This window comes from Thermobia domestica, chromosome 6 (genome assembly GCF_964235325.1).
Source record: "Thermobia domestica chromosome 6, izTheDome1.hap1.1, whole genome shotgun sequence".
Classification (NCBI taxonomy): domain Eukaryota; kingdom Metazoa; phylum Arthropoda; class Insecta; order Zygentoma; family Lepismatidae; genus Thermobia; species Thermobia domestica.
This window is the reverse complement of record NC_137459.1, coordinates 149,063,978-149,086,404: the sequence shown is the minus strand read 5'-3', so window position 1 is coordinate 149,086,404 and position 22,427 is coordinate 149,063,978. Positions and strand designations below refer to the sequence as shown.

Below are 22,427 nucleotides of genomic sequence, written 5' to 3'. Positions count from 1 at the left end.
GATATACAAGAATATAGTATTTATTTTTGTAAATTTCTTGATGTTTTAAAACTTCTTTTCATGTCATTCATAAATATAATATAGGGTGTAAAGAAAGGTTGTTTACAACGCTTGGGAGGTGATTCTGCAGATGAAAACAAGTAAAAATGTCTATGTAACACAATGTTCACCTCGGCCTCCTAACCGAGCTACGGACGTCCAAAAGGGTGGGAAAATGAACTTTGAAGGCTAATTCTGGCAAAACGACAAAGAAAGGTGGTGTTAGGCGGCCCACACAGACTCTCCAGATGGACTATCCAAATATACTAAGATTAGACGTGTACAAGGCGAGCGCAAGAGATTCCCCAAGGGATGCGAAGCATGCCGCGGACGTTATGAGGGCAAAGTGAGGTGAAAGGATGTATGTGAAGTGTTCATGCATACGGAAACGAATAGCTGAAGTGTGTATGCGTATGCAAGATGGCGAGAGAAGTGTGTGGTTGCATAACCGTACAGGAAAGAAGCGAAATTTCTACAGGATTATTCAAAGCATGTGTTCGAAAAAGCAGAAACGGCAGGCCGGCAGTGGGATAGGGACATACAGCGCTCTACATAGGGTCAAGAGTTGTGTAATTATAAAGCGCTAATAGGGAGGTGATGCAACGTTCACGATAGAGGAACCGAAACCGGTTCCGGTGATAGTACTCGAAGAAGACAAGCTTCAACTGATTACTACAATTGCAATACAAACAGCAAGAATGAAAAACTGAGCAGTTAAGACTGAATTCGACCAGTGCGTTAGAATGTAAAAATCGTTTGAGGATATTTATGACGAAACTATGGATCACACAAAGTTGTGAATTCGGATAATTGTAGATTACCTATGCATTGAGAAAAGTAAAATATTCCTAATCATTGCCATTGTTGTATAAAAAGAGCATTTGAATGAGAAGTTACGGTTTTCGATAATGAACTGAGCTTGAACAGTGGTTCTACTTGTCTCTTATTATTAAAGCAAGTTTCATTTAGTGACTAAGCTTTTCAAACTGTAGTTAGAAATATAAAATATTGCGAGACTGCACAATTTGAAACTAATTCTTGTTTCGACGAAATTATCCACAAAAGTGGAGTGTTCTTCAGGTGGAATTCACCCGCAAAGAGATTCAAACAGTACGGCAAGATGCCGAGACACAGCAGCAGTGGGAACTTGCATCCGGGATTAAAGATGCGGGTGAAAGGGCAATTCGATGAGTATTTAAGTAATAATAATAATAATAATAATAATAATAATAATAATAATAATAATAATAATAATAATAATAATAATAATAATAAATTATCCTCTCGCGTACTTGACGCGTCGGGCAACCAACAGCGCCCATTGTTTTATGAAGCAGTAAAACACCTCTAAAGCGAAAAATTACCAGGTGATTTAGGAATAGCTTTCTGAGGAGTGTTGGAAATCTGGCAACCTTGCCTGTCATTACGAAAGGAACAAGCAGAATTCTTTATAACCGACAGACTATGACTTAAGTGTTATCGCGTTTCTTAAGCGTCACGTCTAGCCAGATGTTTACTATTTATTATCATAATTTGATACACTGCAAATCAATTATTCCAAGTTTTATCCACGACATGACAAGGTTACTGTGGAATTTAAGGACTTCCCATTGCTGAGTAAGGCTCCTCTAAACGCTCTCCACAACTTTTCTCGGTTTTTGAAAATTGTGGGAAAACGGAAGAAAGTAGTCGAATTTTGAAAATTTGGCCACACAATGATCATGTAACTCTATGAAGTGATCCTAAATAATTGATTTCCAGAAAAGATATTCGGTACCTTTGAGAGCAGCCAAATGATTGTCATAGGCTGTCCTATCAAATGTCTCAAATGTTATTTGAATCGTTTCTTAGTTTATGAGTACCATAACTACTATGTGGCCCACTTTCCAAAACCTGAATATTTTATTCAGTTTTCACACGATTTCATAAATCGGGGGAAAAAGTTGTGGGGAGCGTATAGAAGGGCCTTAAGTAAATAGCAGAAATCTATGCTTAAGTATCGAGCCTTTTAAGGTAAAACACTGGAAGGAAAATAATTCAACACGAAGACATTAGCGCTGATTTTGCATTCATCTATTTTATCCACATTATGAGAAATCATCCAGATTTACAACAAACCAAAGCTGTTCAACGTTCATGCTACACGTAGTGGCAAAGGTGAGTTTATGAACTCAGTTTCGTTTGCGGAGCTCAGAAAAAAAAAAAAGAGAAACAAACTATCTTCACATGTAACCAGTAATACATTTGCAGATTCATATGTAATTACAGTACTTCTGAAAAAAGAAAAATCTTATCACTCGTTAATTTTGCCTTACACAAGCACCGCTATGATTGAAAGGATCCGTATGTGTGTAAGTTTCTCCATGATTCCATACGAAATTGCGTCCCCGGGCTGCAAGTGACGTAGTTTCTTCGTTCACTAAGCAACATTTGTGGTTCTGTCTCTGGTTTGACACTAGGTGGCGTATCTAATGCACAGGGCTCGTAACTGAATTTCACAACTAGTTGGAGCTGCATTGATAGTTTATGCCGTCGAGTAAATGCTATTTTAATGTTTCTGTGTGAGTGTTTGTGTGCGTGTGTGAGTGTTCGCGTAAAGCGTATAAGGGCCTCAGTGTGTAGAATTGGACAACTGATAACTCGCACGTGAATGATAGTAGAATCAATAGAAGCAATAATTATTTAAATAGTTTTACCGCTTATCATTGTGGTACTCCCAGAACTGTGAACGACAGTGCAACTGATAGGATGGCTGACTACTCTTTTACTGAGCTTGCTGATATGCATCTCATACATGGCGAGGCGAGAAGTAACAGCTGGGAGGCGTCTGTATGAAGAACGGTTCCCCAAATATGAGATCGCCGTCGCACGTCTTCTTTCAAATCATCGATCGCTGACTTCGGGACACAGGATCACTACAAAAACCCCGACAAGAAGTAGGACGAAATCGAAGTGTTCGAACTGTTGCATTTGAGGAAAACGTGCTGGAAGCATTTACTACTCATACTGAAACCAGCACGCGCTCCGTAGGTCAGGCGCTAAACACAAGTAATACGACTGTGTGGCAGGTTGTGCACGAGGAACGAATGCACCCTTTTAAGTTTCAAAAGGCTCATGATTTATCCCTGTAGACTTTCAACCGCGTGTGGACTTCTGCCAGTGGTTTCTGAAGCGCACTATTGCTGAGCCATACTTCTCAACAGTTATTTTATGGACAGACGAGTGTATATTCACCAGAGCAGGCGTACTAACGGCCACAACAGTCATGTATGGGCTGAGGATAATAATCACGCGACCCTCGTGCAGCAGCATCAGCACAGGTTTGCTGTGAATGTCTGGTGTGGCATCATACATGACTACCTGATTGGATCGTACATCTTACCTAATCGTCTGACTGGTGGCAATTATCTTACCTTTTTTGCGTGAGGACTTACCTCTACTTCTCGAGGATATACCCTTGGCATTGAGACAGCCGCTCTGGTTCAAACATGACGGCGCGCCTGCTCATTATGACCAACGTGTACGGATATTCCTACATGAAACTTTCCGTAATCGATGGCTTGGTAGGGGTGGTCCAGTATTATCGCCACCTCGCTCTCCAGATCTCACACCCATTGACTTCTTTCTCTGGGGTGAAATGAAACGGATTGTCTATGAAACACCTGTGCAAACAGCCGAAGAACTCGTGGCACGTATTTCGATTGCTGCGGCGAGAATTTCCGATACACCGGAAGTATTTGGCCGTACCAGGCAGTCTGTTATTAACCGATGTCACTTGTGCAATGCTGCTCATGGAGGACAGTTTCAACACCCATGCTGACGTGTCACGATGAATCTTTCTACGCATGCGCACAGAACATTGAAAGGCACATGACATATTCTACATATGCATCTGTAATATTTAGGGAGGTCATTGTAGTTTGATGTAGGTCCATTTGAGACAACAGGTAGCTAGTGCAATGCTGGTAGTGACGGTGCTAATACTAACACTAATACAAAATACTAATACAATAATACATTAGTTTTATTCGTATTCCTCACCATTTTCTTCTTCTTCTCCTTCTTCTTGTTCTTCTTGTTATTATTATTATTATTATTATTATTATTATTATTATTATTATTATTATTATTATTATTATTATTATTATTATTATTATTATTATTATTATTATGATTAAATGCTTATTGAATTGCACTTTCACTCTCCATGCGCAAAATCACACGTTGAATCTTGGATGACAGTTCAAACTTCTGCTGTGCCTCGGCATCTTGCCGTACTGTGTGAATCTCTTTACTCAGTTTTTTCATTGTTTTTGTTTGTATTGCAATTGTAGTAATCAGCTGCAGCTTGTCTTCTACGAGTACTATTTTGGTTCCTCTATTGTCAACGTTCCATCACCTCCCTATTAGCGCTTTTTAATTACACAACTGTCGACCCCCTGTAGAGCGCTGTATGTCCCTACTCCACTGTCGGACTGCCCTGTCTGCTTTCTCGAACACATGCTTTGAATAAATCTGTAGAAATTGCGCTTCTTTCCTGTACGGTTATGCCCGGGAAACCTGACGCACATTGTGTTTCTGCATCGCGAAGCCCCAATTTACGATTTCAGAATATATCGAAGACTGAGCTTTGCTAAGTTATTTTAAAAATACGTAATTTATAGTGATATTAAGTATATGCGTTATGAGCCCCGAACAAATTTTCTAAGTTTGCTTTCTAATAATCCTCCTAACACTTAGAAATATAAAATAGCATTTTTCACATATGAATATTGCAGAGTTGCTTATTTCTCTGGAACTCATTAGGCTCAAATATAAGTTTTGTGTAGTTGTTCTTAAGAAAATCAGCTCAAACTGCGAGTTCTAGCCAATTAATTTTCTCGCACCTAAAAATGGGAAATTTACCTATTTTGCTTAAATTTTTAGCCCCCTAAAGAAATTATTTTTTTATATACATATCAAAGTATTGATGTTTTTTTTAAAGATCAAACTCTAGCTAAATCAATTTTCGGTGACAAAATACGAATTTTCGTAAAGTTTTATGGAATGTGTTACAACTTTTAACAGTTAAACACATTTATTCGCATACACTACTATTTTTAAAAAAAAATCAAAGACCTATCTAAACTACTTTTAGTAACCTAAAGGAGGTTTTATTCATTTCAGAAAAGCACTCTTTTTAGTTGTCAAACTTATTAGTCAATTACCTCTATTACACTATCGATGCCTCGTAAATTCGTACACAAGCAGTATGACAGTTTCTTAGTAACTTATACAATGTCTCTCTGATTCTGTGTCACAAAGTACACGTTTCTGATCCTAGCACGAGAAGGCTTTGCGCCATACTGATTTATCGAAGTTAGCACAACGACACAGCATTTCGACAACACAGTTCTGAAATTGTAAACGTGCGCATAGTCGTATAACAAATCTGTGGTAATGATTTGATTCCACGCACGTGCGCCATTCTTGATATTGAAATTTTTACAACTTTATAAATGAGGTACTTATAAAATAAGTCGCCTAACATATTCAAAAATGCAATTCAATTGTTTTCAAATTTAGCTAAATTAGTTTACCGTGCATCAAGTTTTACAAAATTGCAGAGAAAAAAATCATTAAACAGTGTCAAGTTAAGATTTGAAAACTTTAAAACTTCCAATCAGAAGAATTAATTTCTTTAGATAATTTGACACGAAATGGACATTATGTTTCGTAATTCACTTAACAATGCAGCACATGGTCACGGTATTATTTTTTATTATTATATCGTTATTATAATTTGTAATTATTCAATTATACATTTAACTATACAAATTAAAGCAGGCAAGTTTACAAATTTAAAATGAAAATTCAGAATTACATTCGCTTATAGTAGAGTATGAATGGTGCTTGTTTTCAAACCTTTAAGGAATGGATAACTAACTAATTTATTTTAAACAAAATCATATAAACTTTATTTCACATGTTTTCATCTTGAAACAGAGTTGTGAAAATCTACTGTATCATGGTTTATTTTCATTTTCATTTATTTATGTTTTCGTGGAGGATGGAATATAGGTACTTAGCACCTATAAAATAAGTGGAGTAAGATATCAAGCTGCTAGTGTTAAGATTTACATATCTCTGTTTATTTACAACATAGTATTTGTAGAAACAGATTAGCTCCTGCTATTTTATGTTGTTTAAACAGATCACAGTGTTCTCAGTAAGAGTACGTCTTCAAAATGTGTCTTTCCAATACTTCCTCTAAGTTTTTGATCTATTAGAGATGTGATGAACATATAAATGTAAAATAGATATAAAAATCATTTTTAGAAGTACACAGCGATTTCAACTGTTCAACGAATTAAAGTTTGAAATCTAACTGTTTCAGTTATATATATATATATATATATATATATATATATATATATATATATATATATATATATGTATGTATGTATGTATAAATAGATATAAATAGATAGATAGATACTTCCGTAACTTAAGCGAAACATTAATAAAAATAGTATCTTTAGGTATGACTCAAAAATTGGACATTTTTGCTTTTGTAGCTACATAAGTTTTGAAATACTGAATCTAAACTACCATTCTTACACACATTGTCCATTATCGTAATATAGGAACATGAACTCATGGAGTTTGGGTTATGATGGCGAGTTCTGAGAATTATTTGTGAAACATCAGCAATCCAGCTCTATCACTAATCCTTCTCAGTGATTGCATTTTGGAGTGACGCGCTCCTCATTTTGTACAACTGGATCGATACTATTCATTGTTAACGCCAAAGCTTTGTTTCTCACAGCTGTGCTCACTAAATCAACAGGTTCGCTTTTGCTTGGCAGATAATGAGCGATTACTAACTAGCATCTCTCTACTTTTTCAGTAAAAATCCACAACTTAGGAAAAAAACTATAATAGATAAAAGAGTTGCTGAGGTCTTTACCCAATTGTCACAACCTCGATCTCAGTGTGATTGATTGCACGTGCATACCCTGCTGAGAGTAAAGTAGGCTGAATAGCAGTTTGCATTCCACATCAATAATAGGAATTGATTTTAATTTATAAATACTGTTTTCTTTTCTACTAATATTTTTGTATATTAAATATCAGAACATCAGTTTCAATCATTTTCAGATTATTTGTACAGTCTCGTCATACTTTCTTAGTTGTATACGAGGCCTATTCAGTTAACGTGTAATAATGTTCTTCATAGAACTTTAATAATCCAACTTTTTATATGCATATATCAATTAAGTAACCCAAATTTACTTAGTATGACATTCTGAATGTTGTACTCAACTTCTGTTTAGTTTCCCAAAGCTGCATCTTTGAATTCGATAAACCAGCAGATGTTAATCAATAATTGGAGTACCTAAATACGGAAATGATTTGCATGCATAATTTCGGCTTATTTGATCTCATGATTTATTCCTAAGGAAGGACATCAAATTTGAATCCTTCGCTAAACAGTTGCTACCTCTTCATACAGCCTGTGCACTGAAGAGGTATTTAAATGAAACTTTACTCTATTTGTGAATTTCTAGTTAGAGCTTAGCACGCTTAGTACATTGGATCCCACGTTAAGGTGTATGTCTATCTCTAATTTAGCCTCGGTGCTGAAAAGAACGCTAAATTTCAATCTAATCAATGTCTAGTTAAGTAAACTAGCTCGTAGTGCTATGTATCAACCGAATTACATATCTATATCTATATCTATATCTATCTATCTATCTTTCTATCTACCTATATATATATATATATATATATATATATATATATATATATATATATATATATATATATATATATATATATATAGATATAGATATATATATAAACTTCACCATATTTAAGTAGAGTATATATGTTGTTTATATGACTCTCAAGATGCCATAATTAAACTATGAAATCGATTGAATCTTCATAAAGTGCATAATTAATTAAAAACGTAGAAATGTAAATTTAAAATAAACTATCTTACTAACCATATTTTAAGAGTAATAAAAGATCCAAAAGCAATAGTAAGGTTTTCGCAATAGTGTGATGTAATTCAACTGTAATAACACAAAGGGATGAATCTTATGCATAATAGAAACTAGGAAAGTTATTATGTTCATATGTGATATAGTTCTTCACAAGTATGAGTTTTTCTCCTTTCGCACCTTTCTAGTGACTAGCGCGCTCGCGTATGTATACGAAATCAGGGGTTCGATTTCCGGTGGGAAATCCTTCAAAGGGTTTTTCCTAGTAAGATAGTGAAATTGGCCCTTGATCCAAATTGGGTCGCTATTGACCAAAAAGGTTACCCTTGACCTAAAACTACATTTTAAAAAATTGACCCCCTACCCTTTTCCCTTACCGAATTATCGTGTCATACAAGCTCAAAGTTGATTTTTTTTTTTTTTAATTTTGCTGGGGTGGTTGAAAAATTTTGAAAGTTTCACAGATTGTAGATATATCTAGATGTAAACGCGCATTTTTTGTCAAAGCCATCGATGCGTATTTTCTTTATTTTTTTGCGTGTTGAAAATTTTTAAAAAAATGTAGAAAAACAATTGGGGGGAGACACGTCACTGATTTTTTGGTTAAAAAATGTGTTATACCCTTAGGTACAACATATTATGGCCATATTATCAAACTATGTATAAACCATTCATTAGCGAAATGTGAACAAAATCGTGTGAGTCGATTTTGATAAAACCGTCCGAAAGCAAACTCATTTATAAGAGTAAACTAGCCTTGGGGTCATTCCTAGGTGTACACATGAGTTATGTCATATTGTCAGATTGGTAATGAAATGCTTATTTGTGAAATATGAATAAAGTTTCCTCAGCCATTTTAGAGCAAATCATCCGAAAAAAAAATATCACTCTCATGAGTAAATTACCCGTTGCGAACTTATCAGAACAAATGATCCATACAATATTGTTAAATAATTAACGAAATACTTATTGTTGAACTGTCAGCAAGATCGCCTGAGTCGTTTTGGAGAAAACCATCTGATAGTAGGCTACCCCTTCTGAATTTTTCCTAAGAAATATTCATACCATATTATAGAGTTGTTAATGACTCGTTGATTTATGAAATAGAAACACAGTCGTTAGAACTGTCTTCAAGAATACAATAAATTTTAATTTCACCATCAATAAACTACTTTTAAGTTTGCGGAGTAGGAAAAAAAAGCAAAACAAAATCCCGTCTACAAAATCTTACAAAACATTTTTAGTTTACAATTTGAAATCGACTCGTTGAACATCATAGCCTCTACGTGAGTGAATACATTTATATCGGGACGAACAAACGGAAGGGCGGACAAGCAAATAGACGAGCAGATATCCGGAAACGTTATTTTCGGCATGCACGAACAATGAAATGTGTAAGCCTGTTGAAATCTTGAATTCACTTCTTTGTACCATGACCATATATTTTCTTTTTTTCTCCTATCGTCACTCGAAAGTAAAATGAAGTGTTGAAAATCATAAGTTTCATCTTGGATTTGATTCTGATGCATCATCATATTGTGTTTATGTTCTAATATTGCTTCCACTGTTATGGATTATAAGAGAAGATGTCTTAATAACTCAAGTGTTTTTTTTTTTTTTTTTGTAAAATACTAGTTTCAACAGCACTCATATTCTTTCTATGCAGAACGTAGATCGTTTCCCTTTCTTTTCTTGAGAGTAGGTAGCGTCCCTTACTTTAGCATATGACATACATAATTTCGATCTCTGCATGAGCTCACATCGTTCGGATTCCACTTTAATAATTAGGTCTCATATAGCCTCGCTGCTGAACAGGACGTTAAATTCAAAATTAAGTCAACTCAATTTCGATCCACGTCAAATTTAGTTTCATATTTCGCATAGTGTCAATGCTCAAAGAGAACGCAAAGTGTAACTTAATAACTTAAAGAAACAGTTTTTTGTGCTGGCACTTACTACTGCATTGATGTATTTTCAAGTGACAAATTCATATTTGTAGTAGTACATAGTTGCAACTTCGTTTATGTTGACAACGGTTACAACTATATTAAAGCCATTATTTGAAAATTAAGCTGTGAGAAATGCTTGAAGCTATCTTTAATGAGCATTTCTCTTCCAATTTCTGTGGATGCATTTATCTCTGATTCTAAAGATAGGAATTGTCTTAACTTATTTTTTGTGCGAAACTCAGTCGTGTACAGGGACCAATAGATGTCTGTTGTCTTCTGTCACAAGCAAAGATTAATGGAAGTTTTCTTGTATGCGAATAAATCACTTACCCTAAGAACTAATCCCGTTTGACGTATATTTCCAGTTTCTTTTTTAGTTGTGATTTTCTTTCTTTTTGGCATAAATCTTCCTGAAACAAAGGGTCAAAAGGAAGAAAATGTCATTTCTCATTGTCAGAAAGGAAATTCTTGATTTCTTCATAAACCATGCTTACACACACATACACATCTATACATACTTATATTCCTAGCGCACGCGAGCTAGCGAGCGAGAGTGAGAGAGAGATAGAGAGAGAGAGAGAGCGGTTTATGAAGAATTCCAGAACATATACTAGCAAATGCTCCGCACGATACTTGTGCCTCTTACTTCTGCATCCGTCGCGTCATATATTATTGGATTCGTGCAAGTGAATGATATATTTGTTGTCTTAAAGGAACCACCCCGACTATTAAAAATATTACTGTTACGTCTGAAGGTTTATAAGTTATACCTCTAGCAGTCAGTCCCTTTAGGAGTTGACATCCTTCCTTAACACACACCAATAACTTAAAACCAATAAACCTTCGTAATTTCATCTCATTCGATCAAGATGTTTTGAACATACAGAGATCAGCGAGTTTGTTAGTGTTACGTTACGTTCGTGCTCGAATATCACCTGATCAAACACTCAGCATTTTGCAACTTTACTCCTTCTTCTGTGTCGCCCATATTGAATTAATTAAGGTGAATATTAGATTAATATTCTGATAAACAAACACCTTTCATACACAAATTTTATATTATTTTATTCCTAACAGTTCAAAATATATGTGTAATAATAATCTTTCCCGAACCCATTCGATGCACAATTACTAAAAGTCGTACTATTAATTAAGATAGTCGTATCTAATATGTTTAAAAAAAACAAACGCATACCAAACTTCAATCATGCAAGGCCATTTTTTTCAGCAAAAGAAGCGCGTAAAGATAGTTAAAAACTTTTAAACCACCTAGCCCAATCTCTTAGACTGGAGTGTTTCAATATAACAATCTTGATCATATTTGCAGGTAGTCACTAAAAGAATTGTACAAACTTTCTATTTTTTAGGTCCAGTGATTTTGTAGATCTGATGCGTAATGAACCAGTGAATTTATTCTTACATGAGTGTAAATGTTGTAACATTGTGGTTGATGTCATTCCGTTTGTGCATCTAAAGTTCCATTAGAAGCGACATCATACATTTGAAATTAAAATGTTATTTTTTTTATCATTAATCCGTGATTTGTATTTACATTGTATGATCTATATGTAACAGCTAACCACAACACAAACTTAAATTTACTATATTATCAAATAACATCAACATTACGCAACATTAAATAATAACACAAATACTGTGATTTTTTTTTTACTTTTGTGTTTGTAATCTGTTGTTGTTGCACTTTATCTTACTACTGATATTCATGGGCGGACAGACAGCCCTACAGCGAACTCTGCTAGACAAAATTGAGGGTCCACTTTATAAATATGTCAAAAAATGCACTTGACATTATTTGTATGTTTATCAAATATCAGCTTATTTTCTAACCTACATCAACATTCTCAACCTTGATGTTGTAATATCAATTATAGTATAATGATACAGAAGCAGAGAAGAGAATAATGTTCATGATAGTATTGAGAACAAAATATGTCGTAAGTGTGTTGTAATTCAGTTATCAGCGTCAGGACTTAGCTGCACATACGAATCTCTTTGAGGTACCAGCATCAACTATTTGATATTGATTCTACCCGTATTGTTCGTACAAGACGTATCAGCATAAGTTAATCACATATTACGTTAGAAACTATTAGTTCATTTAAATAAAACTAATGATGTGTATTTTCTTTTCAAAGATTATCGCTGAATGTGCTCTAGTTTGTAAATTACTTTTAAATTGTACGACATCGTTCATATGTTCATTTTTATTCAAATTGCGTATTTTTTTTTTATTTACAAAGATATTAAGAATGTATTAGATATTTATACTCTATGTTAAGAAAGTGGCTTCTTAGCACTGTAGTTTGTTCGAATGTTATATCAGAGGCATACTAGCGATCATATGCAAGTAAATACTTGCGTAAGAATACCATAACAATATAGTAATACAATATAGTGTAGAATCGATCAAAATTTATTATCTTTATTTTACTATATGTTGACAGTTTTCAACACCTCACACGTAAAATAAGAGTCATAAACCAACAAGAGTAATTCTTAAGCTTACAAGGAAATTTACTCCATTTTCATGGTGTTTTATGGAAGTAACTATAATATATGTTGCTCAAGTTGAAGGTTTATCGACCGTTATTCCTGACGTTACCAACTTGAAACAATATGTCACATTAGAAATTCTCAAAAAAAAACAGCCTACACATATATTTAGGCAATATTTAATTAACTTTTACTTTAATGGGATGAATTTATCACCTTCGTCAGACTGATATCAAGAGAGTAACAATAGGGGTAAGTAAGTTTGACGCTTAACAAAAGATTCTTGAGAATGCATCAAAATTGATTAACTTTTTAGAACAGTATCAGGGTAAATTATTTTATCAATTGAGTGTTTGGATGGCAAAAATATTAAAATGAAAAAAAAAATACGCTGTCATTATTCACTTCTATACAGTAATACGTTCTTAAGAGTTTTTTCGTAAACAGTAAATTATTAGAAAATAAACTATATAATTATGGTTTTGGTTGCCAAAATAATAGAAATGTAAATTTTTAGTGAGGTGTTAAACTTTATTTTTTTCCTGGAAAATGCCAATTTTGAGCTAAGATAATTTGGCATCTAAGTTGTCTATATTTATATAAAGAATATTTCGAAGCTACAGTTACTCTAATCTCTTATCTTTGACTGAATTCAATTCAATGCAAGGAGGTAATTAACAAATCCTCCAGAAAATTTACACTATATTTCGTCATCATATATTTTTTAAAACAAACATTAAAATTTGTTATCACGGAAGCTTGCAACCTGAGTTTGGTTTCCCTCATTTTACCACTTTTTCTTAAGGAATTTCACATCCAAACAGTAGACTTATTTTACGTTGTTGGAGAAAAATGTACATGTCATGGTTAATTAAAATTGGATAGACCTTAAGAAAGTTATTGCAAAACAGACAGAAATACAAATGCCTTTGGCTTGATTTGTAAAAGTTTTCACACGATTACTTCAAATTACTGAGTTCTTGTATGCATGGTGTTCCTAATCCTAACTTTTAATATCATATATTGCCAGTTTCCTAGATCCTCTTTAGTACCATGAGGAAGGAAGTGGCCACTTACTTTGCTCTACTGGCTTAGTAGCCTTACCTACTAATGGTAGGTAAATAAACTTTCAGGTACCCCACTGTATCGAATGTTATTACTGATACGAAATTGCACGGTAGTCAGTGCAGTTTAGATTATTTTCATAAATATATGTTAGGAAAAATGATCTAGACATCCATTTGAAGCATTATTGTATTCCTAAATAACACGATAAGTTTCGAAAATTTCTATATAGACTAGAGACCATGCTTCAGATTACTAGTCAAGAATGTAAGTTGCATTTCACTTTCAATAGATCTAAAATAAGTATACTAAACAAACGGTAAACAAACATTCACCCTAGATATATAGTCATATTTTGTACGACAACCATGCCACTGATTGAGGTGAAACTGATACTAAAATACCCGGTATACTCTCATTATGTTCTTTACTATGATACTAGCAAAATGACAGTATATACTACGGTTAAGTAGATATGCCATAAAATTGTCAGTAACTTAAATTTTGATTACAATTTAACTAAAAACTATAAAAATATAAGACATTTACTATTCGATCGATCACATCGATTTAAGGGTAATTCTAATGAGTAGTTTTCGAGAAAATAACAATAATAAAATTGTCTGGTGCTAAATGAAGTGTTTCTTTTGTTGTCAGTAATAGTTGTGTTTCTATTTGGGTTGAAGCAATTACTATTGATGTATGTGCTGTATATGTAGCAAAATACACAACTAGCATATTAGTGTTTGTCTTTTATTATCGGCGATATATAAACTCTTTACGCATATACTACTTGTAAAATTACTTTAAAATTATTAGTGTGTAACAGGAAAAAATGTAGCAAGTTGAAGCATATGTCAATTGACAGATATTGTTGAGATGAGCAAAATGGTATACATAAGCTCAAAACCTCATAAGTAGTTTTCGAGAAAATAGACAAGAAAGTAAATTTCTCTACAAATCTAAAACTTTATGCTATACAAAAGCTATGTCATTTATTGAGATGAAACATTCTAATTAAATTGATTAGTTTGGCATGAGTAATATGATATAACATATCTATGTTTAATGAAATATTGCCAAAAATCTATTATTTTACTGCATTAATTCCAATTTATGTTTTAACAAAGTGCCGTCCAATTATAAAATATATGCGAGCCGGTAAACCACATCGAAATAAACAAAATACATACTTGAGGCCGGGTAATTCCCCAAGCACAGTTTCCAAGAAAATTAAAAACAAAGACACTTTTGAGGCTCTAAAAAGATATCATTTATTGCCAATAATAACTAACAATTTTTATTTTAGCTGTGTAGGACTTAAAAATACATTTCGTTTTAATGAAATGCCATGAAAAATTTGGGCAAAGCAAACATGTATTATTACTAATTTGTGCTACAGTTTCGGTAATATATTATTGCCGCCATCAGATATATAATTTGAATGAATAGAATTTGTTCCAATAAAATTCTCAAAAGTCTAAATACAGTATTCGTACTGCCTCAAATATTACAACAAAATGCGTCAAATAACGGATACCCAACTGTCACAAGTATACATTATCATAAGTAATAAGACATATATATATATATATATATATATATATATATATATATATATATATATATATATATATATATATCTTACTACATATGATATTGTAAACTTATCATAATATATATTCAATGGGTTGTTTACTATTCTTCTGCATTTCCGTGTGAGTTTATGTACAACGTATTCTCTTGTGTAACATCGCTTTGTTTAGCCATTATTTAATACAGCATATGTATCAAAACGGTAACGAAGTTCTAAATATGCTGTTAATACATATGTTAAGCTCTTGATTAACAATGAAACGTGACTGTTTTTTATAACGTTTTTTCTAAAGAAATATGAAGGTTGTATTTCTTAATATTGTACCATACCAAATAAGAGTGATAGGCGTAAAACCAATCAGAAAGGAATGTATAAAACACAGTTGATTACGTTGAAATTTTATAGTATGAAACAAATTAGGGACTATTTCTTTTTATACAAAATTCGTAGGTCAGGTAATAAAAGTTTTAGAGTACTGAAGTTGAGATGTTTTCTCAAACACACGTCCAGAATTAGATGCGTCCAACAGTATTCATAGCGGATAATGCTACACAAATTTCGTTCATATTACAATCAGCTTTATGTCATCATGACATTTTTCTCTTCCCTATAATGTTCTTCTAAGATGCTACTATAGTACTTTTATTGTTTCGGTCATAGAGAAGATTTATAGTACAGAAGATGTTATATCACATATTTGTTTCAACTAAAAGTAAATAAAAAAGCTACCAAAGACAGTAGATATGTATGTACCTCTAGTGCAGTTTTCTTTGTTTTAAAAAGTAGTAGAACTGCAGGCAGACTTTAAATTTTAAAACATGTTAACGATTTGAAGCATCTTGGTAATTATATTATTATTTTGTAACTAAATAACGTTTAGCATCTTCATGCTAGGATGTTATTGCAAAGCAACACCCTTTAATTGAAGCGACGTTAATCTTCTTAGACAGAATCCCCTGCTAAACAATTATAGGCTTTAATGACGAAGTTCAACGCCTAATCCGGCCCGTTGCTACATAATTGCCATTTACGAGCAGTAGAGTATTTCCATATGTCACCATTATGTCTCACTCTTGTTTCTCTTGGCGTTCTAATTAAACATTATTATGAAATCTAGTTCAATAATTTAGTTAGGTTGAATACAGAGTATTTACCATTAAACGAAATTTCGAAAAAACAAAACTATTCTTCACTGGAAGTTTTTTTTTCTTCCTGTTTCACATATTACGTGCAATAAATCTGGGTGATACAGATAACTACGTATTCTTCTTTAGTGTATTGCAAGATGTGATATCGTTTCATGAGAGCCAGAGGACCGTAACTCCATTTTCGCAGGTTTACAGACGAGAGGACAAAAATATTATTTTCTTAGAAAGATGTGTTTTTAACACGATGGTAATTGAGCTACATTACAACAGATGATTAACAAGGAGAACAGATGGCGTTACGTTCCATTTACACCAAATGGGGTTTTCAAAATTTTGTTCAAACATGAAGAACACGAAAACAGCATTTTTGGAGTTACGTTCCTCAGGTTTTCATGCGACGATATGTCCCCCATTTTTCTTTACTAAAATCATTATTTTAATATATATATATATATATATATATATATATATATATATATATATATATATAAACTATGCGAAAACAGATATGAACTGTCAATCAAAGTTTATCAAAAAGATAGTTTCTAACCATATACCTTTCATTCAGTCAGAGCTTCAATCTGGCGGACCTGATTATGAAACCTGTTTCTTAGAATATAGTAAATCAAACTTAATTACATAACCAACATTGCATATTTCGGAAGCATTAAGCTATATTAAATATATGTACCAAACTGTTTTATTTGCCACCTTATTTTGTTGATAATTTCATTAGAAATATTATAATAAATTTCTGATATGCAGGTTTTGCATATTCTAAGACTTGTCGGCCCTAAATTTTTAGTACACTTGGCGTTATGGGCGCTGATTTAATCAGACTTTCCATTGGGAATGTGTCATGATTCTAATCCAATTATTGCATCCACTAATTAAATGAGTATACTTGATGAGTGACCAATGATTGTACTCTAGTCGAATGGGTGCGCCTCGAATTCAATGAATATATGCCTAATTCAATAATTAATTAATTCACCCCTTATCTAATTAGTACAGTGTATAATTTAAAGAATTAACCCTCTAGTTTGATGATTTAGGTTTTATATGTACTTGTCTACCTGTCGCGAAACATTGCCTTTCACTTACGAGTTTGAGACAATGCTGCCCATGTTTGGCTCTTCACTTTCTTTGTTATAAGTGTTAAGAAAAATGTTGATGTTTTGTTTACAAACTGATAGAAATTTGGTGTAGAAACTATTAATTTTATAAATTTTTTATAAATGTAAAAGATTAGTAAATTCCGTGTTTGTACACTCTGTGTATTTCCCGAACAGCTCAATTAAATTTTGGTTTGCGAGTAAATTGCGTAAATTGTTACCCAGAAATGAAGAATGTGATTACGCTGTATTTCAGAAAACAATACGTATAGAGATAATATAGTAGAAAACAAAACGTTTTGTACTGCTTACTACAAGTCATTATACCCGGGCGATAATGACACATCTATGTAAGAATGTAAAACTACACCATTAAATCTATATTTTTCAACCTTGAAGAATGATCCTGGACTCATTTATCATTCTAGTCAAACGGCCAATTTTCCAATGCAAGGAAAAAAATGGATGTTTGGGGTAATTTTAGCTACGGTCCAATGGACATGTAAACTCATACAGTGATAAACACTGCAAATGCTTTAGATTGATGACATGGCAAAATTTGTAACGTGGTGTGAATGAGTTAATAATCTCCATTGATCTCCTTCTCTGATAGACTACTCCGATTCTAGGTAGATCATTCTTTTCGAAAATATTTTTTGAATAAAAGGGAAATGAGTCTCATTTTTTAAAAGGAATTTTAAATAGTAAAAAAAGAAAAAAGTTCTCACTCTCAGGGACACTTAGACCTTTTTTTTTTGTTCTATTTTACTTAAGATTATATATTAAAGGCGTTCTAATATATTTCATGTTCACACCATCAAGTAAAGCTAGATATTTTTGTTTTCAGGAATGGAAAGTACTGTAGTTATGAATCTAAATTGCTCAACACAACGATAGTTTTACCAACATTATACTGTCTTTTCTTGCGATGTCATTATTCTCTTTTCTCCGCTTTAAAATTTTACTACAGAATGTTGCACGAGTAGTTGGTGCATTAAAAATTTATGTTGCAAATTTATTTTTTGTACTTCATTTGATTTTTCGTTGAAAATTCATGGACAATATATATATATATATATATATATATATATATATATATATATATATATATTGGGTAAACTATTGATCTTGATACACCCTTGTAACTATAAAACTAATGGACAAAAACATTGAAATTCTGTATCATCATAAAATCTACAAGGGAAATTGTTTGCGTTATATGTGATACTACTAGGTTAAGTGTTGTCAACCCAACACAAAGCTGTTTTTAAATGACATTATGTCAGGTTATCAAATCAATATATGAAACGAAAACTTGAAATATTACACTTGTCATGTCATGTTGAGAGCTAAGGACGCTACAGTATCACAAACATCGAAAGAAAGAAAGAAGAACATATTCTGGAGGATTTTACAACACTATTACCACAAGTTAAATATGTGAGAGGGTCTCACCAAAAGTACGTGGTTATTTCGTTCTAAATCCAAGAACAAGGAAATAGAGGAGTCTAATGTGTCTATTTCTCAACAAACTCTCCCTATTTATTGATACACATGTGTCATCACTCCGGTTATTTTTTGAATCATGTGGCATAGTCATCTTTGGGGGTATGTTTCAGATACTAGAAAAATTGCAATTCCTAAGGATGATCTAGAAGAGAATCCTTAAGGTTTGGGAACAGTCAAAAGTCAATCGGAACAAAATATTATGAATAGGGTGGGTGTGGCAGAAGTTTAGTAACGTGGCCAGCCAAGAATAAGGTTATAACATTAGCATGGTGTGGTGGTGCATGGTCCATGTGGAGGATGGAATTGCCATTTGCTGTTGTTTCTCAGTTAAGTTTGGCAAAACTTCTCTATCCAGAATGTATGAAAATACTTGTTGGTAATTTTTGACCTTTCGGAACAGAACGGGACAATATCACTCCCTGGGAATCCCAGAAGACAGTGTATAGCTCCTTCGCATTGGATGCCGCCTGATGAATTTTGTTGTCGGGTGGAGGTGAATTTATCTATGTCTTTCCACTCTAAACTGCATTTTTATTTCTGGGTTAAATAATGGATGAGTCATTCATTATTACAACACTTCTCAAGAAATTGGGTGCATCTCTTCTGAAGAGTGTCAAATATGCAACACTTGATCGAATCCTTGCCTCTTTTGATCTTAATTAAACATTCGTGGAACCCAGCGAGAAGAAATTTTCCGCTTTCTAGTTATTCGTTCTACTGTTAACATTGCTAGCCCCAATTTGCATAAATTTGCATAAATTTCCTGCATTATGACAAGCCTATCTTCCATGATGAAATTTTCAACATGGACAATGTTAGCGTTAGTTGATGCTGTTTACGGACGTTCAAACCTCTGCTAATCCTTCACGCTCATTCGACATACTTTGATCTCAAGCACTCACTTCCTAACAGCATTTTCTGTATGAACGCTATCACCACAGACACCCTCCGATTTACGATGAATAGCTGCTGCACAACGTCTCTCTGTTGTAAGGATTTTCACAATTACCCATTGATCTTTGACCGAAAATTACATGTTCCTAGACAGTATCAGAAACATATCTTATTCGTTCATGCTCTGTGATTTAACTACTGCCACCTGGCAAACAAAGTATATACTCACTATAGACGAAGAATGGAAGTCTCCTACTCGCAGTTGATTTCCTGAAATGAATGTGGACTTTAGAACAAAACGAGACGTACTTTTTTGTGCACGCCTCATATTTCGAACTAGTAGAAACAAAGTGACAAAAAATTGAAAATTTGATTTTCTTGAAAGGACTTTATTTCGTAAAAGTGTTGAGATAAGTATATTGTTTTCAATAGACATAAAGTTTATAATGTCGTTTGCAGCAATTTGACATATCAAAACATTTGAGAGATATTACCTCGGCGATAAAAAGCAAAATGTGATACATAACTGAAAATGGAGTACTTATGGGAAATTATTAAAACAATATTTTATTTGGTTTGCTTAAATGATATTACAACAAACCTTTTGGTAGACGCAGTTACATGTTTATGGAATTACATATTTTTTTTTTACCAGTGCTGAAAACTTTAACAGTTTTTACCATCTCCTGAACAGTTTGATATATTAAATTGCTGTAAACGGCATAGTGCTTTTCACACCTATTGAAACCCATTTAAGCGATTGAGTAAGGTACTTATCTAATCAGTCTTCTTTTTCGAAATAAAGACATCGGAAAAAAAGAGTCAGATTTTCAATATCTTGAAACTTATTTCGTGTTCATTCAAAATCGGCCTGGTCATGACCATAATATAAGAATCTAAAGTCCTTTGGATATGCATTCCCCGATCCGTCTCGACTGTGTTGTTATTGCTGCAAGAGGCACCAAAATTTGGATGTTTTTCATGCTATAGCATCTTTAGTTTGTGACACTGGATTATAAATATAACATTCAAAGTTTTCGATTAACATGTAAATTTGAAATATGCAATAATCTGTCATAGTGCTATTAGGTAAATATGCAACTTTATGTTGAGTTGGCAACACTGTTAGCATTGTGGTACCGCAGAATATTCTAAACAATATCCCCCTGAAAATATTTGCTTATTACAAAATTTCAGCATTTTTATCTATTAGTTTAAAAGTTACCAGGGTGTCCGATTATGATGATGAGTTTTAAAACGTCAGACCCTGATCATCTATATAAAAATGTGAAATATTATATTGTACCAGGTACAGTTTGATCTTGACCTGCCACAAATAACAAGCGTGCAAAACATAGTGTTCAGAGTTCTGGTCCTTAAGTTATGCACTCGCAATTTTTTTAGTCGATTGATTGGGCATAATAGAAACGTAATACATATACCAAATATGGAAAACAATTTTGATGTTATTTTCTAGTATTCATATAAAGCCCATTTTATTCAAAGAACTAGCTGGTTGTTGTGTTGAAATAGATCGATGGAGTGTTAGAGTTCTCACACAACTCAAGATTAGCATTTCAGTTTAGAGAAGTAATATTTCTAAACTATTTAACAAAAAACAGCAAACTAGCCATGCGCGGCTATACAGTATGATCACAAAATCATGCCTTCCCATTTGCTGATACAAAGGATTTATACATATCCTTTGTATCAGCAAATAAGAAGTAATTATTTTGTGATTGTACTGTAGAGCCGCTCCTGGCTAGTTTGCTATTTTTTTCTTTGTTGGACTTCGGCTTTTGCGTAGCAACATGGGAAACAAATTTAAATTTACATCCCAATTTATAAGTTTGTATCACCCTCTTGGCAGCTAAGAAAACATTATTATTATTATTATTATTATTATTATTATTATTATTATTATTATTATTATTATTATTATTATTATTATTATTACATTCAACGAAATAATATACACTTTATATGCATCACAAACAAATATGGTAATTGAAAGCAAAGTAGGGAAATAGTAAGTAACAGCAATTATTTTTTTTAAAAAAGGTTCTAACATTGACATTCTGCAAATTGTCTAAGCTGATAGATGTTCTTGAATGTTCTCATTTGAAGTTCTTTTTTTTTTTTTTAATTAAGTTTTCAATCCATGATGACTTCAAGAAACGGGGAATTGGAATTACACACTCCACGAGGGAAACTTTCATTTTTACTATAAAATAAAATATCTTATTACACACAAATGTTCATTTTCTAATTTTAGTCAATTGCTAGTCGAATCCAATTTGTTTTCTATTTTTGTTTTGATCAAAAGATCCAATATATTTCTGGCAAAAAAAAAAAAAAAAATTCTTGTACGCCTTATACCTGGAGAACTACATATAGTGTAGCCAAACCAAAACTACTACTTAACTCAGTCTGATATGCTTATTCCGTTAAAAAAAAATTGAGTCCGTTCAAAAATTTCGTGGCCTTTCACCCATATATATATATATATATATATATATATATATATATATATATATATATATATATATATAGAGAGAGAGAGAGAGAGAGAGAGAGAGAGAGAGATTAATCCTTATATACAATTGCAG

General features: G+C 32.9%; 1 protein-coding gene across 3 annotated transcripts in view; it reads right to left on the bottom strand.

Annotated features, from left to right (window-relative positions):
* The window catches only part of LOC145688260 (uncharacterized), a 627,005-nt gene that overhangs the window by 353,914 nt on the left and 250,664 nt on the right, over positions 1–22,427 (bottom strand). The window contains exon 2 of one of the 3 annotated variants that reach the window (XM_081762232.1): positions 10,307–10,386. The exons of the other annotated variants lie outside the window; for them this stretch is intronic. The gene's annotated coding sequence lies outside the window, so the exon portion shown is untranslated. The remainder of the gene's footprint in view (positions 1–10,306; positions 10,387–22,427) is intronic. 3 annotated transcript variants of the gene reach the window in all.